Genomic DNA, 13,174 nt, shown 5'->3' with positions numbered 1-13,174 from the left:
GTACAAAGGGTGATGGGCGTGGGAATGAGCAGCCAGAAGTGTGGGGGAGTGCACGATAGCTTCTTCTGGCAGCTGTGCTAGTTTCTGCAGCTTCACTTGCTTCGTGAGCTGTAGTCTCAGACCTTGTAGATATTTTTAGTGGTCTGCCATTTATAAGAGTGGAAGAACTTGAGTGAGGCACCCTTACTTATTCTTTAATGGGGAACTACTGTTTTGTTGTGCATTTCACGCTGTGGTAGTGCAGGGTCTTTTATATCCTTTGTAAATTAAAATTCAGATCTCTAAAACCAGGAAGTGGTCACAAATGGGTAGCAAGTAAGCAGGTGTCTTATAGTAGTCTATAGGGTAGGCATGATACTGTATAATTCATATATACATACATAATTTCTGAATCTGAAATATGCTAGCCTGATTTTGTATAGCACCAAGCATGATGTGTGGGTTGGGTGATATCGTATGATTAGCGGTTGGACTAATTTAGGCACAGTATCCTTAACTCTCATGAACAGTAAAATACTGAATAACATTTCATTCTCACATTAAATACCTCATGGGAGGGTGTAAAGAAGACAGAGCCAGACTTTTCTCATTGGTGCCCAGTGACAGAATGAGAGGCAACGGGTACCAATTGCGTACAGAAAGTTCCATTCAAACATAATATATAAAACTTCCTTACCTTGAGGATGGTCAAACACTAGAGCAGATTGCCCAAAGAGGGTTAGAGTCTCCAAACATGGAGATACTCAAAACCCAGTGGGATATGGTGACAAGCAGCCTGCTGCATCTGACCCTGCTTAAGCAAGGGTTTAGACCATATGATCTCCTGAGGTCCCTTCCAACCTCAGCTATTCTGTGATTCTGGGAATGTTTATAGATAAGTGAAATCAGACAAGATTCTGCTATTTTATTTTGTGATATTTTAAATTTTCTTTTTTTTTTTTTATTTTTTCATATTTTGATGTGTTTAGCTATTCAGTTTAGGCTTTTACTTAAGTTTTGGCTAAAGATGAGGGATGGCAGAAGTTGTGAGCTTTCTAAAATGTGTTAAATTATATTTAAAGACTTGCGAATATAACTACGAAAATCACATTAAGTCTGTGAAAATATTTTTTAGCTATGAATTAGCACCATATTTCACATGATGTGGACAGTCACACGATGGGGATTTTTGGAAGTTTAAAATGAGTATCTTTTTCACTCGATCCATGGAAAGGAAGATATATTTTTAGTATCATTTTGTGTTTGGAAAAAAAAGACAAGAGTAGAGACAAAGCCCTTGGAGAAGAGATCTATTAATCCACAGTAGAAGTAGCTGTCTTCCTGAAGCCTTGTCAGAGGTCAACGAGACCTATAAAACAGCCTAATAATTTCATTATAAGCTCTGTTTTCAGGTACTCGCAAATGGCCGTTCTGGGACAGTCCATAATTCAAGTAGATGCCAATGGAAACATTGTAAAACTGGGCAAATGTACAGTGATACTTTACAATATCGTCTTCCATTTTCTAGGAGTGTGTGATTCAGGGGCTTCCTTGTGTTTTGAAATACTCAGGGAAAATGAACTCTCTTTGAATGTCAGTTTTCTTGATTTTCAGCTTCGATTACTTTGGCAGACATTTTCTGTCCACTGGTTTGCTATAGGCTGAATATCTTTGCAAAAACTTCCGTGAGATGGGTGTATCAGTTCTGAAAATGGAAAAAAAAAATGTTCTAAAAAAAGATCTAGGAGCTCTTTACTTTGCTTTTGAGCAACGACATGAAATTTGAGAGTGAAGCTTTAATGGGTTATAAGATGTGCCTTTTGCCATGCTTCTGAGCGTCTATCCTTATTGCACTGAATTATAAGCTTTTGAAAATTGCTGCTTACTCATAATCAGAAGAGGCATATTACTTTGTCAGCATATTCTCAAAATATTCTCTGTATATTCTTAAGCTCCTAGAAATGATTGAGTCTGTCCTGGCTTGGAGATCAAACACTGCATGACATTTCAAATGCACAGATCCCCTGTTATTTTCACAAAAGGGTCTTGTTTTTTGAATTTTTCTGGGACAGTGTATGTTGATTTTTATGCTTGTTGAAAATTTTGTTTTTCTGCATCTTACGCTTACTTTTCCCATGTACTCTTTAAGAAGGATGTCAAGAGTGGGATTAATTTCCCCTGACGTTAGCCATCTAAAAACGTAGGTGATGTAAATCTGAGCTGGTCACTATAGGCTTCTTTAGTCAGTGAAGCGAGATGGAGGCTTCCAGGGGAGGATTCCCATAGCCTCTTTTTATGTCTGTCTTAAGATGAGATGATTCATCCTTTGGAGATGCCTGTTTCTTGTCACTGACAATAAAAGAATCCTAAAGTGACCGGCACAAATTTAGACATCTAACTTTTCTATTGAATGTTAAGACAGATAAATTCCATCTTGTGTGACATAATGTGAGACTTAAGAGGCAGGAATGTTACTGCTGACATTGACAAAAACGTCCTGCTTTCACATGAGTAAACAAAACCCTTTTTGAAATTATTTCTTTGTGGTCATGGTGATACATACGAGCTTATCAAAAGGACATTTTCCATATTGCTTAGATGTTGTATGTAACCATTAAAAAATGCTCTTCAAATGCCATTTTAACGGTAACTATGAATTATCAATAGATTTTGAATATTTTCTTTGTATTTTTTGTCTCTAGGTTGAGAAATGCAAATGTTTTAACGCCATGTCATTAACTCAATTTGTAGTAAGACAGTAAAAGTGATGTATCATGAGATTCTAGCATTGTTGTTCTAGTATTGCTTGTGATAAAAGACAAAATCAAAAATCTGGTGTTAATATAACAGATGAAGATGAGCTTTTAGCTGATTTTTAAAAGCAAGTAATTGGGTGACTTTCCAATTTGAAAAGGATTGCTGTACTATCAACTGATATTGATAATATGTTCTATTAAATGAGATTGTGATGAAATGCTATTTCCCATTTGTGTTAAGTATTGTAGATTTCTTCAGTAATTTAAACTGCTGTCTGTGTTTGAGTAATAGCAGCTACATTGCCTAACGTGAGGATGACAACATATCACCTTCATCAGTTCCAGTGTTCATGGGTAAGGGCTGTATGTGGGGAGCACTTCCTTGCCATGGAATAGTTGAACGGGTCTAAAAGGCATTAGAAGGAATATAAATGTTCCTATTTGCTTTTTAGTTAAGGTGTAGGTATATGACAAAGAAATTTCAGTATAACTTATTATTAGATGTCTTTTGTGGCTAATTACCGAGTATTTGAATGATTGCCTTGGATGGCTAGACTTACCTGAATTACTTCATGTGTTTTTAACGTCACTGTTATGAAACTATGGACAACAGTAGAATATGCTTCAAAGATGGATTTGAAGCCAAATATGCTTCAAGTTCAGTATTACACTTGTCCTGTTGTAGGAGAAATGCACATGATTGCTTGATGTAAGCAGTGTTTCTGTACTTCCACTTACGGCTGATTGATTAACCTCAGTGAGGTGTATCAAATTTTTCTTTCAGTTTTAATTTTGTTTTGAATATTACTTTTTGTATCTGGGATGTTTCTTTCCATCTTGTCATTGTCATTTAAAATGTGGTACATGTAGTTAAGTATTGCTTAGTAGTGGAGTGCATGTGTCATAGTATAAAACTACAGAGAATACCTGACTCCTGGAATCTGCATTTAACCTGAGGAAGGGATTTATTTTTTTTAAAGGAGTACTTGCAAATTGGCCTAAAGTAAGTCCTTAGAGAAGGGAAGCAATCTCAGGTTAATAATTTTTATGTGTTTTCTCCTTCTCTCTCTCTCTCTAATATTTGCACAAAAAACATTCACTAGTATTTGTATCTCAGTATCAGTAAGCCACGTGCTGTAAACATGAACAAAATATTTCCCTTAGAAAGAGTGTGGTGTCAGTATTTACTGGCCAAGATTCTCACTGGTAAATACGCAGAACTTCAATGAAGCTGACAAGCTGGCTCTTTATGTAGTTGATACACATTTTATGGGCTTGATTTTTTTCATGATTGTCTGACTTTCTTTGAGTTGGATTTGTAATATTCCTATCCTTCTGCTACTTAAAGAATGTTTAGTTTTGAATGGCATTTTATGCATTACTGCAAAATTCCACCGAAAAGACCCTAGTTCTGAGGAAATAAAAAGGACACTTCAGCCAAGGTGCCACTAAACAGAGGATGTTTGAGTAGTGAAGAACTGCACGTATTTGTATTGATCTATAAATTTTATTTTATGATGGGTATTTTGTCCTGACCCTGTAAGAGAGTTCAAACTGAGTAGATCGAACAGGCTGAGAATATCTGGGTCCGGTGAATGAGCCTGGGTATAGAAACCCGAGGAGTATCCGTTAAAGAAACTCATTATGTCTGTGACAAAATTAACAGAACAAATGTTATCCACAGCACAGGCATCTAAATCAGCAGTTTTTTATAATAGAAAAATCCCATTCCATGTAGGCAGTGAATAAAATTCTCATCACATTGTTGGCCTGACTCAAAATTTAAAGGCAACGTGAAGTTTCAAATAGGAAAAAAGGGAAATATGTTTTGATCGTTGCAGGCATTTTTAGAAAGCATAAATATGTATTGATAGTTTTTCTAAAACTACCTATGTGCTATGCATCTTGTCTCTAGTCACAAAGCAGGCAAGAGAGGAAGGAAAACTTTTTACCAGCGTGTCTTCAGCCTATATAAACTCACTTGTCTACAGTGGATTTTGGATGGTTAGATTCCTGAATTACTTGGTTGACAGCTTCGATTAATTGGACCTTATGCCCATTCTGACTGTCAATTTTCTTCATTTTCTACTTTGTGAGAGATGGAGTCGTATTAGTTTAATTTGAGGTATCTTCCCTGTGGTACAAGGGAGTTAACATAGAGTAAACAAGGGTGCCAGCTAAGCAGATGCCTTTCACTGAAATGACCATTTTACAGACCCCGGTGTCCTGCGTGCAGTTGCAGTTCCGGCATTGAGCCGTTCAGGAATTGGAAATGGTATGAAACATGCATTCGTAACGGAACACACTGTTCTTCGTATAAGATTGGTAAATGTTTTTATAGGATTACTGTCTGTTGGTAAACAGCTGCAGTGTTACGCTTCAGAGGTAGAAGCATTTGAATGGTAGTGAAGGGATTCTTGTATACAGTTAACAAGGCATGGTGAGATCCTTTGGGGCATATGTATTGACATATATAATAATAATAATACACTGCATTTCATCTGAGGATTTCAAAGGACTTTATAGAAAACATTAATGAATTAAGTATCACCCTTACCCTCTGTGGACTACTTGAACCATTAGGTGGGCGAAATGTGGAAATAGCGTATGATTTTTGCTCTATGTTGGTTACCATGCCTATGCTGCACACAGGTAATTCAGGAAGCTTCAGTCGTGTGTATCAGGGTCAATATTTTCGACACCGAGATGTCAAGGCATAGAGAAATGGATTGACTTCATACAAGCAGACAGTAACTCCAGCATAAGCATCACAGAATCACGGAAAGGCTGGGGCTGGAAGGGACCTCTGGAGATCATCTAGTCCAACCCCCTGCCAAAGCAGGTTCCCCTAGAGCACATTGCACAGGGCTGCGTCCAGGCACGTTTTGAATATCTCCAGAGAAGGAGATTCCACAGCCTCCCTGTGCAGCCTGTTCCAGTGCTCCGTCACCCTCAAAATAAAGAAGTTTTTCCTCATGTTCAGATGGAACTTGCCGTGTTTTGGTTTGTGCCCATTGCCCCTTTCTTGTTTCTGGGCACCACTGAGAAGAGTCTGGTCCCATCCTCTTGACACCTGCCATTAAGGTATTTGTAAGCATTGATAAGATCCCCCCTCAGTCTTCTCCAGGCTAAACAGACCCAGCTCCGTCATCCTTTCCTTGTAAGAGAGATGCTCCAGTCCTCTGATCATCTTTGCAGCCCTCCGCTGGACTCTCTCCAGTAGTTCCTTGTATTTCTTGAACTAGAGGGCCCAGAACTGGACACAGTACTCCAGATGTGGCCTCACCAGGGCAATGTAGAGGGGGAGGATAACCTCCCTTGACCTGCTGGCCACACTCTTCCTGATGCACCCCAGGATACCATTGGCCTTCCTGGACACAGGGGCACATTGTTGGCTCATGGTGAACTTGTTGTCCACCAGAACTCCCAGGTCTTTCTCTGCAGAGCTGCTTTCCAGCAGGTCAACCCCCAGCCTGTACTGGTGCATGGGGTTATTCCTCCCTAGGTGCAGGACCCTACACTTGCCTTTGTTGAATTTCATTAGGTTCTTCTCTGCCCAGCTCTGCAGCCTGTCCAGATCTCGCTGAATGGCAGCACAGCCTTCTGGAGTATGGGCCACTCAAAACCCAGCCCCAGAATCATCTGGAAATGTCTGACTGCTTGCAGCGATGGTTGGCTCGGGCTGTTTGGTCTCTTTGGATTCTGCCATTGGGTTACGTGCATCCTCTGAGCCGTGTAGGGATCGTACCCAGACCTTGACTGTGCTCCATGATGAAGATGATGTTTTTTTGACTGCTTTGCATGAAAAGAGTTAACTTCAGATACCTGGAATGAATACTGTCATCACCTACTGTTGTGCAGTTTGAAGCACTGTGTAACGTTACGGAAAATAACACTGTGCAAACACAGTGCAGTTGGAACCTGACCATTTAGAGTAGAAATTTCATGACTTCTGATATGCTGTTATATGTGTATGTCAGAAAAACAGCATATTTATATGTGTTAAAACTATCAGTACGAAATACATTAAACACAAACAGCTTTTCAAGGGCAAGACAGTAGTTACACAAACACTGTAGCTGCAAAGTATAAGAGCAGAAACCATCTGTTGTGTACTGTATTTTGATGAAAACATCCATGACAGAAACCAAAGCTAATTAAACAGTTATTCCGCAATGCAATTTAGGGCTTTTAAAATAATCTTATTTAGAAAATTCATTTGGAGAGACAACTCTAAAAGAGGCTTTGGTTTTTACCCCATCAGCACTGCTGCCTGTTTAAGGCCTTCTTTTCTACATCGTTGCTAAGGACCATTCATTTGCCTCTTGTCGCTCTTGTTGGAGGAGGTATCAATAATATCTTAAAAGTATTCTTTATTGTTTTTGCTACTCTAGACCTCATATTTTGCATTAGTGAAAAATAAAATTGCTTCTCTCCTTTATCATTAGCAACAAATGAAAGCATGTAGGTTCTCAGCTGACACAATTTTGGCTAAAATCTTATTTTTAAATAGAAACCAACTAAGGGTTATGCTAATAGAACCTCATTTGTAATTTAAACTGCAGCTGTTAACATTCAATAATGGAGCCATACATCAAGGAGTTTTCTGCAAAAACAGAAAAATACTAATTCTTCATCCTCAGATCTGCAAATCCAGACTGATGGGATTTCAGCCCTTCATCTTTTAGTGACAGGCAGCAGCATCAGTGGAATGAAACTAAAATGTGATCCCCTTTCTCTCCACCTCCTTCCCCTAATTTTACTCTGACAGAGAAAGAAACACAGTTTTAGCTGGTATCTTTGCTCAGGGGAAAAAATGGTCTGTCATCAGGTCTTTTAGGGAGAAAGAGCTCTTCAGTGGAGCAGTTAAATGGTATTTTGATTCTCAGGGTGCATCTTATGCCTGTATTTTTGCAAGATATGGTAAATGATTTCTGAGACAGTTATTGAGAGCAGAATCGAGGTCATCAACCTTCCCCCAAGAGGTCATTATCTCTCAGTTCTTGTTTTTGATGAAAATGTTGAACATGGGGGAGATGGGCTCCAGATGAACTATCTGAAACGGTGCAGTCTCACGTGAGCAATCCCCAGCCATATGTTAGTAAAAGATGTACTTCTGTTTTTTCAAGTGCAAAAAATAAAGGACTCTGGTAAAATTTTTCTAGATTAATTTTAATTGATTTTGCAATAATTTAGTGCATGTATGTTGAAGTTTATGGTTCTAAATCCCGTAACATGCATACATTACTGTGAAGTCCTCTAAAATTCGTGGTGAAATAGAAGCCTTTGGGTATTTCGAAGTTGAGACCTCCCGTGTCTTTGGAGAAATTTGGTTTGAAGCCCTACAGCTAAATTCTGAAGCTCTTCATTGTCTGCAAATGAGTTGCTCCTGTACTGGAGTTGCCTTCTGAAGCTGAGTCCCTACATAAAGCTGGAAACTCAGTTGTCTGAAGAGAGAAAAGATATAAATCTGCCACAGCAAAAGAAATCTGTACAAACTGCCATACAAAACAAAAATAATGTGTTCTCTACGTAGAGTAGAAAATGGTTATCATCTTTGTATTAATGGGCTTCGGTAGCATCTCCGTTAGTATTTTAGTTCAAATCAGGGCTGCATTTCAGAAGTATCAGGATAAACTAGCTTCCCTTTGAATCTTCCTGATGATGAAGCTAAACAAGGGCAAGTACTCCAAAAATGGACCAAAAGTTTCTTATCTGTGAGTAATGTAATATTTACACTTTTTGCTCGGATAGTGGATTAGAGGCTGTAACTGTAGAGGTCTCTTCCAGAATTAAAATGTTTTCAAATATTCACATGTACCTATATGACCAATGAGCTATTTTTATTTTGTATGTTTAAAACTGTACTGAAGCAGGAATTGTTTTTATCTATATAGTCTATTTCTATTAAAACTTATTTAAAAGGTGTTGTTTTGGATTTTTGATCTCACCTTCTCTATTCACATTTCTGAGGGAAAGTTTATACCTTAAAGAGGAGAGCTAGATGACCTGTGGAGGGCTATTCTTTTCAGCACATACATACTACTCTCCTCATTGCTTGTAAGATGAAGCATTTAGTCTTCTTTTCTGATAGAGTCTTCCTGCTTTGTGCCCAGGTTTCTAATCTTGTTGTGCACATTTCTAGTGTTCTTCTATCTTAATCAGTGTTTGTAAATGGAACTGCTGTATGCTTGTATCTGTAGGTTTTCATTGGACACTTAACCATGATTTATGAACTCTTATTTATCAAAGTCTTTGCTTTTGGTCCATCAGCCAATACTTTGTTTCCAGGACACTATGTATCGCACTGAGTTAGTGACTTACCTGGTCCCGTGCTCTTGAAATTGAATTAGTAGATAGTTATTTCAGTAGCATGCTGTGAAACAGTAAGGTGATACTTCTGAAGTGCCAAAGGTAAAAACCCAAATACTGTGTTTAGGAATTACTCAAAAGCCAACATTTGTATCCACTGTAGCTTGCTGTTTCATAATTTAAAATGCTACACATTTTTGCATAATTTTAAAAATAGTGATACTGACTCAAATAGCTGAAAAGTTTGTACCTGTTTTGTGCTCATAGGTGAAACTGAGTATCATGGGATGTAACAAATAGGCAGTTTGTAAATATATATAAAAGAGGACAAAGAAAAGGAGAAAAAGAAGAGATGGTAGCAATTTAGGGAAAACAGAGATTAGGTGAGTGGCAGGGGGCATTAGTTACGAATTGCCCGTTAACTCTCAGTGGTATTAGACCAGCCATGATAGGGTGAGGTAGTCAAATATTTGAACATAACTGATTTCATTGGTCAGAGGGTAAAGGTACAAAGAAAATTGGGAAGTTGGTAAAATGGACTTTATAATGTTTTGCACAATTTTGTAATTGCTCACCAGGCTCACCATAAACACAGACTCTTCAAAACTGTTTGGCCATTGCCAAATAGCTGTAGGAGCACTCCCAAACATTCAGATTTTCAACACGTTGAAACATCAACATATGGTAAATTTTGTAATGTTGAGCTGTATACGTCAAGTATTTCATTCATTGATAGATACAGCACTTCTATTGTCATGGCTTACGATTCATGTAAAAATATTTTTTAAAAAATTGCAGATGCATATATTCAGTGACTTTGCTTGTCATGCAGAAGTCTGGCAAATGTGAGATTTTAACTGTGCTCTGAAGGTGCTTTACCTTTGTTTACATCCTAAGAAGGAGCAACGTGACTCTGACCTACTACTTGCTACCTGTCATGTGAATTTCAAAATTTAAAAAACCCAAATATTTGTAATTTTTCTCAATTGCTCAAGAGCATGTATGGCACTAATGTTTCACTTAATGCTCCACCCACTCTTGGAAGGAAAAATGAGATATCCTCTAGAGTGGAACATGGACAATTCCCTTCCTAGGCTATAGGAAACACTGAAAGCCTGATCCAGGAAATTCTGGAAGGAGAAGTACCTTTGCCTCTCAGGTTTGTCTGTGTGAGATTGCTTTTCTCTGAAAGGTTTTTCTTCTCAGTCTAGATCTATCTGAAAGGCTTATGGAGGAAGGAAACAGAGTGGCGTCAGTTCACCACGTGGTTGTTAAAAAGATAAATCAGGCTAGAAGACGAATGGAGGGCGACACTGTCCTGAAGGATTGAAGTCCTGAAGCAGTGTGTGATTGTGTGCATGTTAACCCAGTGCTTCTTAAATGTGGCATGTATACTGGCTCTATTTTTAGTACTTACTGTTGGGTTCCCACCCAGAGATCATGTTTGCTGCTGTTTGTTGCAGATGTTGAATTTTGTGATTTCTTGATTACTACTGTAAGTTGATGGTGAAATATTATGAACTTGGCTTGATTCATCATCAGACATTGCTTTAAAGGTATGAACAAGGTGCTGTGAAGGCTTTGGTGACTATCTTGTGTTTCTGTCACTTCTCTTTCTGTGAAGCTGAGTGCTGGCCAGGTTTAGCACCAAGGGAATCCTTTCCATTACTTGCGTTGACTTTCCCAGCATGGCAGGATGCTTTAGGTCTTTTCCACACGTATGTCTTCCATCAGATGAAAGTATTCTGCCAAGGGAAGCATGTAAATAGTACTTAAACAGCTACCTGATTTGTGGACAAAACCAGGCAGAATTGTGCCTGAAGAAACAAAAATATTTCTAAAAATTAGACCCTGAATGTTGGTTTAAAGGTTGTGTCCTTTGGAAGGATTTGAAGCAGTTCAGGTGCTTATGTTGCTCTAGGGACTTTGAGTAGTATGAGGTTTTAAGGAAGGCTAAGTATTCCAGGAAGTTTAAGAGCTTATGGCATCGTAAATATTTAAGATGATTTAAAAGGTTATGTCCTCTTTAGTATTTGAGTTGGATTAAGTGCTTATATTGCCTTAAGGACTTTTTCCTTTTTTTGCCCTAAAAGAAACCTAGGAAATTAAGTGCAAAAAAACCTATAGATGCAATGTTTGGGCTGCATTTGAGAAATGCAAAATTCTAGGTTTCAATAACAGCATTAACTTGACCACACTACATATGTGTCAAAGATGGACAGAACAATGGAGGGTGTCTAGGAAATTGCTGGGTACGAAATCCAGAAGCAGTATTTTTTAATACCTTGACAGCCAATGCATTGGGAAATATTTCTTCTCTTCTGCATGTTCTGTACGATCTGATATGGAAGATCAAATAGATGATCAGGTTAGAATCAGATCATGGAAATGCAGGGAAACAATTTCATTGTAGAAGGTCAAGATAACTTTAATTCAATATGGAAGAAAATAGGAAGCCGTTTAGTTACGTTTTGTAGTTTTGCTGATATTTTGCCTCCAATAATAAGGAATAATGAATATTACATTTCCAGGTCTCAAAAGCTTATCTTTTCTAAATTAAATGAATTTGTGTATTTATCCTTGTCTTCTGAGATGCCTTGCTTGAATTCTTCACTAAAGTGTATTAACATATTTTTCCAAAGTTTCTATACTTCCGTAATTGTAGGTATATTCCTAAAAGTATATTTTCTATTTGTTATTTTATTAACCAAACACATATACTTCTCAGTGAATAACAAGCAAATTGCCACTATTCATTCAACGTATTCTGTGCTGCCTCAAATAAATGGGCATCAGTCCATCAGTCCTAACTCATGTTTTTCTCGTGGGCCTCTAGCACAGCATTCGTGTTGCTCGGTTAATAGAGCACAGTTATGGCAGCTGTATCTCCTGTTGCGGGCTGCTCTTGTGCAGCACTCCTGACAGCCATCTGGGCAGTGTCCGGTGGTCCCATGGGGAAGACATTAAATTATCCCTGGGAAGGCACTATGGCATGGATACTGTGTTCTGGCAGGGAGAACATCAGCAGAGCGACCTTGCTCTTCCATGGGGGCACACCTGCTGAAATGTTGTCTGCGCAACATGAGGTGCATGATTTGATGTACCCCTTGATAGCAGCTCCTTCCTGATTGTGCTGCCTGGGCAAAATATCAGCGTGCCTTTTGAGGTAGAAGAGTGGCGCCTGCAGGAACAGGAGCTGAGGGTGAGGGTAAACTGAAGCCTTCGTGACTGGGTAGGCCATGTACAGCCTGTATTCAGCTACACAGGTGGGATGAGCGAGCTGTCTTACACATGGCCACATGCTCCCAGGAAGTTCACTGATAATATCCCAGTAAGCTGAAATATGCTGTCGGTTAGGCCATTAGTATTCTAATACTGGTGATAGTGCTGGCTGACTCTGTCCCAGCAGTTGTGACTAAGAATCACCAACAATTGGTAGTGCAACGCATTCAAAGGGTGGGATGGTCAGAACTAAGTATCTAACATCTCCAGGCTATGTCTGTGGCCCTCTGTTATGTGTCACTTAATGCAGAGTAGAGAAAAATCTGGTGGAGAAAGACAATTAAGAAGAAAATGGGATATACTTCAAAACATTCGTCTAAGTGCAGTGCACTGATGTGTTGATGCCATACAATCAAATGATTATGTGTTTTAAACTGGGTTTGGTGTAATTGTGAGTTCAGCTGCTTCAGAACTGACTCATGGTTCTTAATAACTCTTCAAAATTATTCAAATACATTTTTATGTGTGTACATCTTTAATTCAATGTAATTTCCTATTACTTCTGGTAAACCCCTTGAGGAAGGACCAGTGTTTTCCTGTCTTTCTCTCTCAAAGTTAGCATCATCTATTTTAAAGGTGTTTTAAAGGTACAGTTTCTATATGGATGACCATTTCACTGTTCAACTTAAGAAAGAAAACACCCAGTGCACCAGACCAGGATGGACCCCTGTTGACCCCCATTCATAATATCCTTCTTTTATTACTAGTATCTACATCAAATTTTTGAACACATTTTGTGTTTGCCTTAAAATAGTTTAATCTTTGTTTCCTTAGCTTCTTCTTATGAGTCATCCACTTCTTTTTGTATGTCATCCACTGCTTCTTTCCCATTCACAAACTGTTAT

At 38.5% G+C, this 13,174-nt stretch overlaps 1 protein-coding gene across 1 annotated transcript in view; it reads left to right on the top strand.

Annotated features, from left to right (window-relative positions):
- FOXP2 (forkhead box P2) overlaps positions 1-13,174 on the top strand; it is a 461,901-nt gene that overhangs the window by 73,432 nt on the left and 375,295 nt on the right. The window lies entirely within an intron of this gene.

The sequence above is a fragment of the Nyctibius grandis genome, chromosome 5, assembly GCF_013368605.1.
Source record: "Nyctibius grandis isolate bNycGra1 chromosome 5, bNycGra1.pri, whole genome shotgun sequence".
Taxonomy (NCBI): Eukaryota; Metazoa; Chordata; class Aves; order Nyctibiiformes; family Nyctibiidae; genus Nyctibius; species Nyctibius grandis.
The sequence above is the reverse complement of the archived record's forward strand: the minus strand, read 5'-3'. Positions and strand labels throughout refer to the sequence as shown.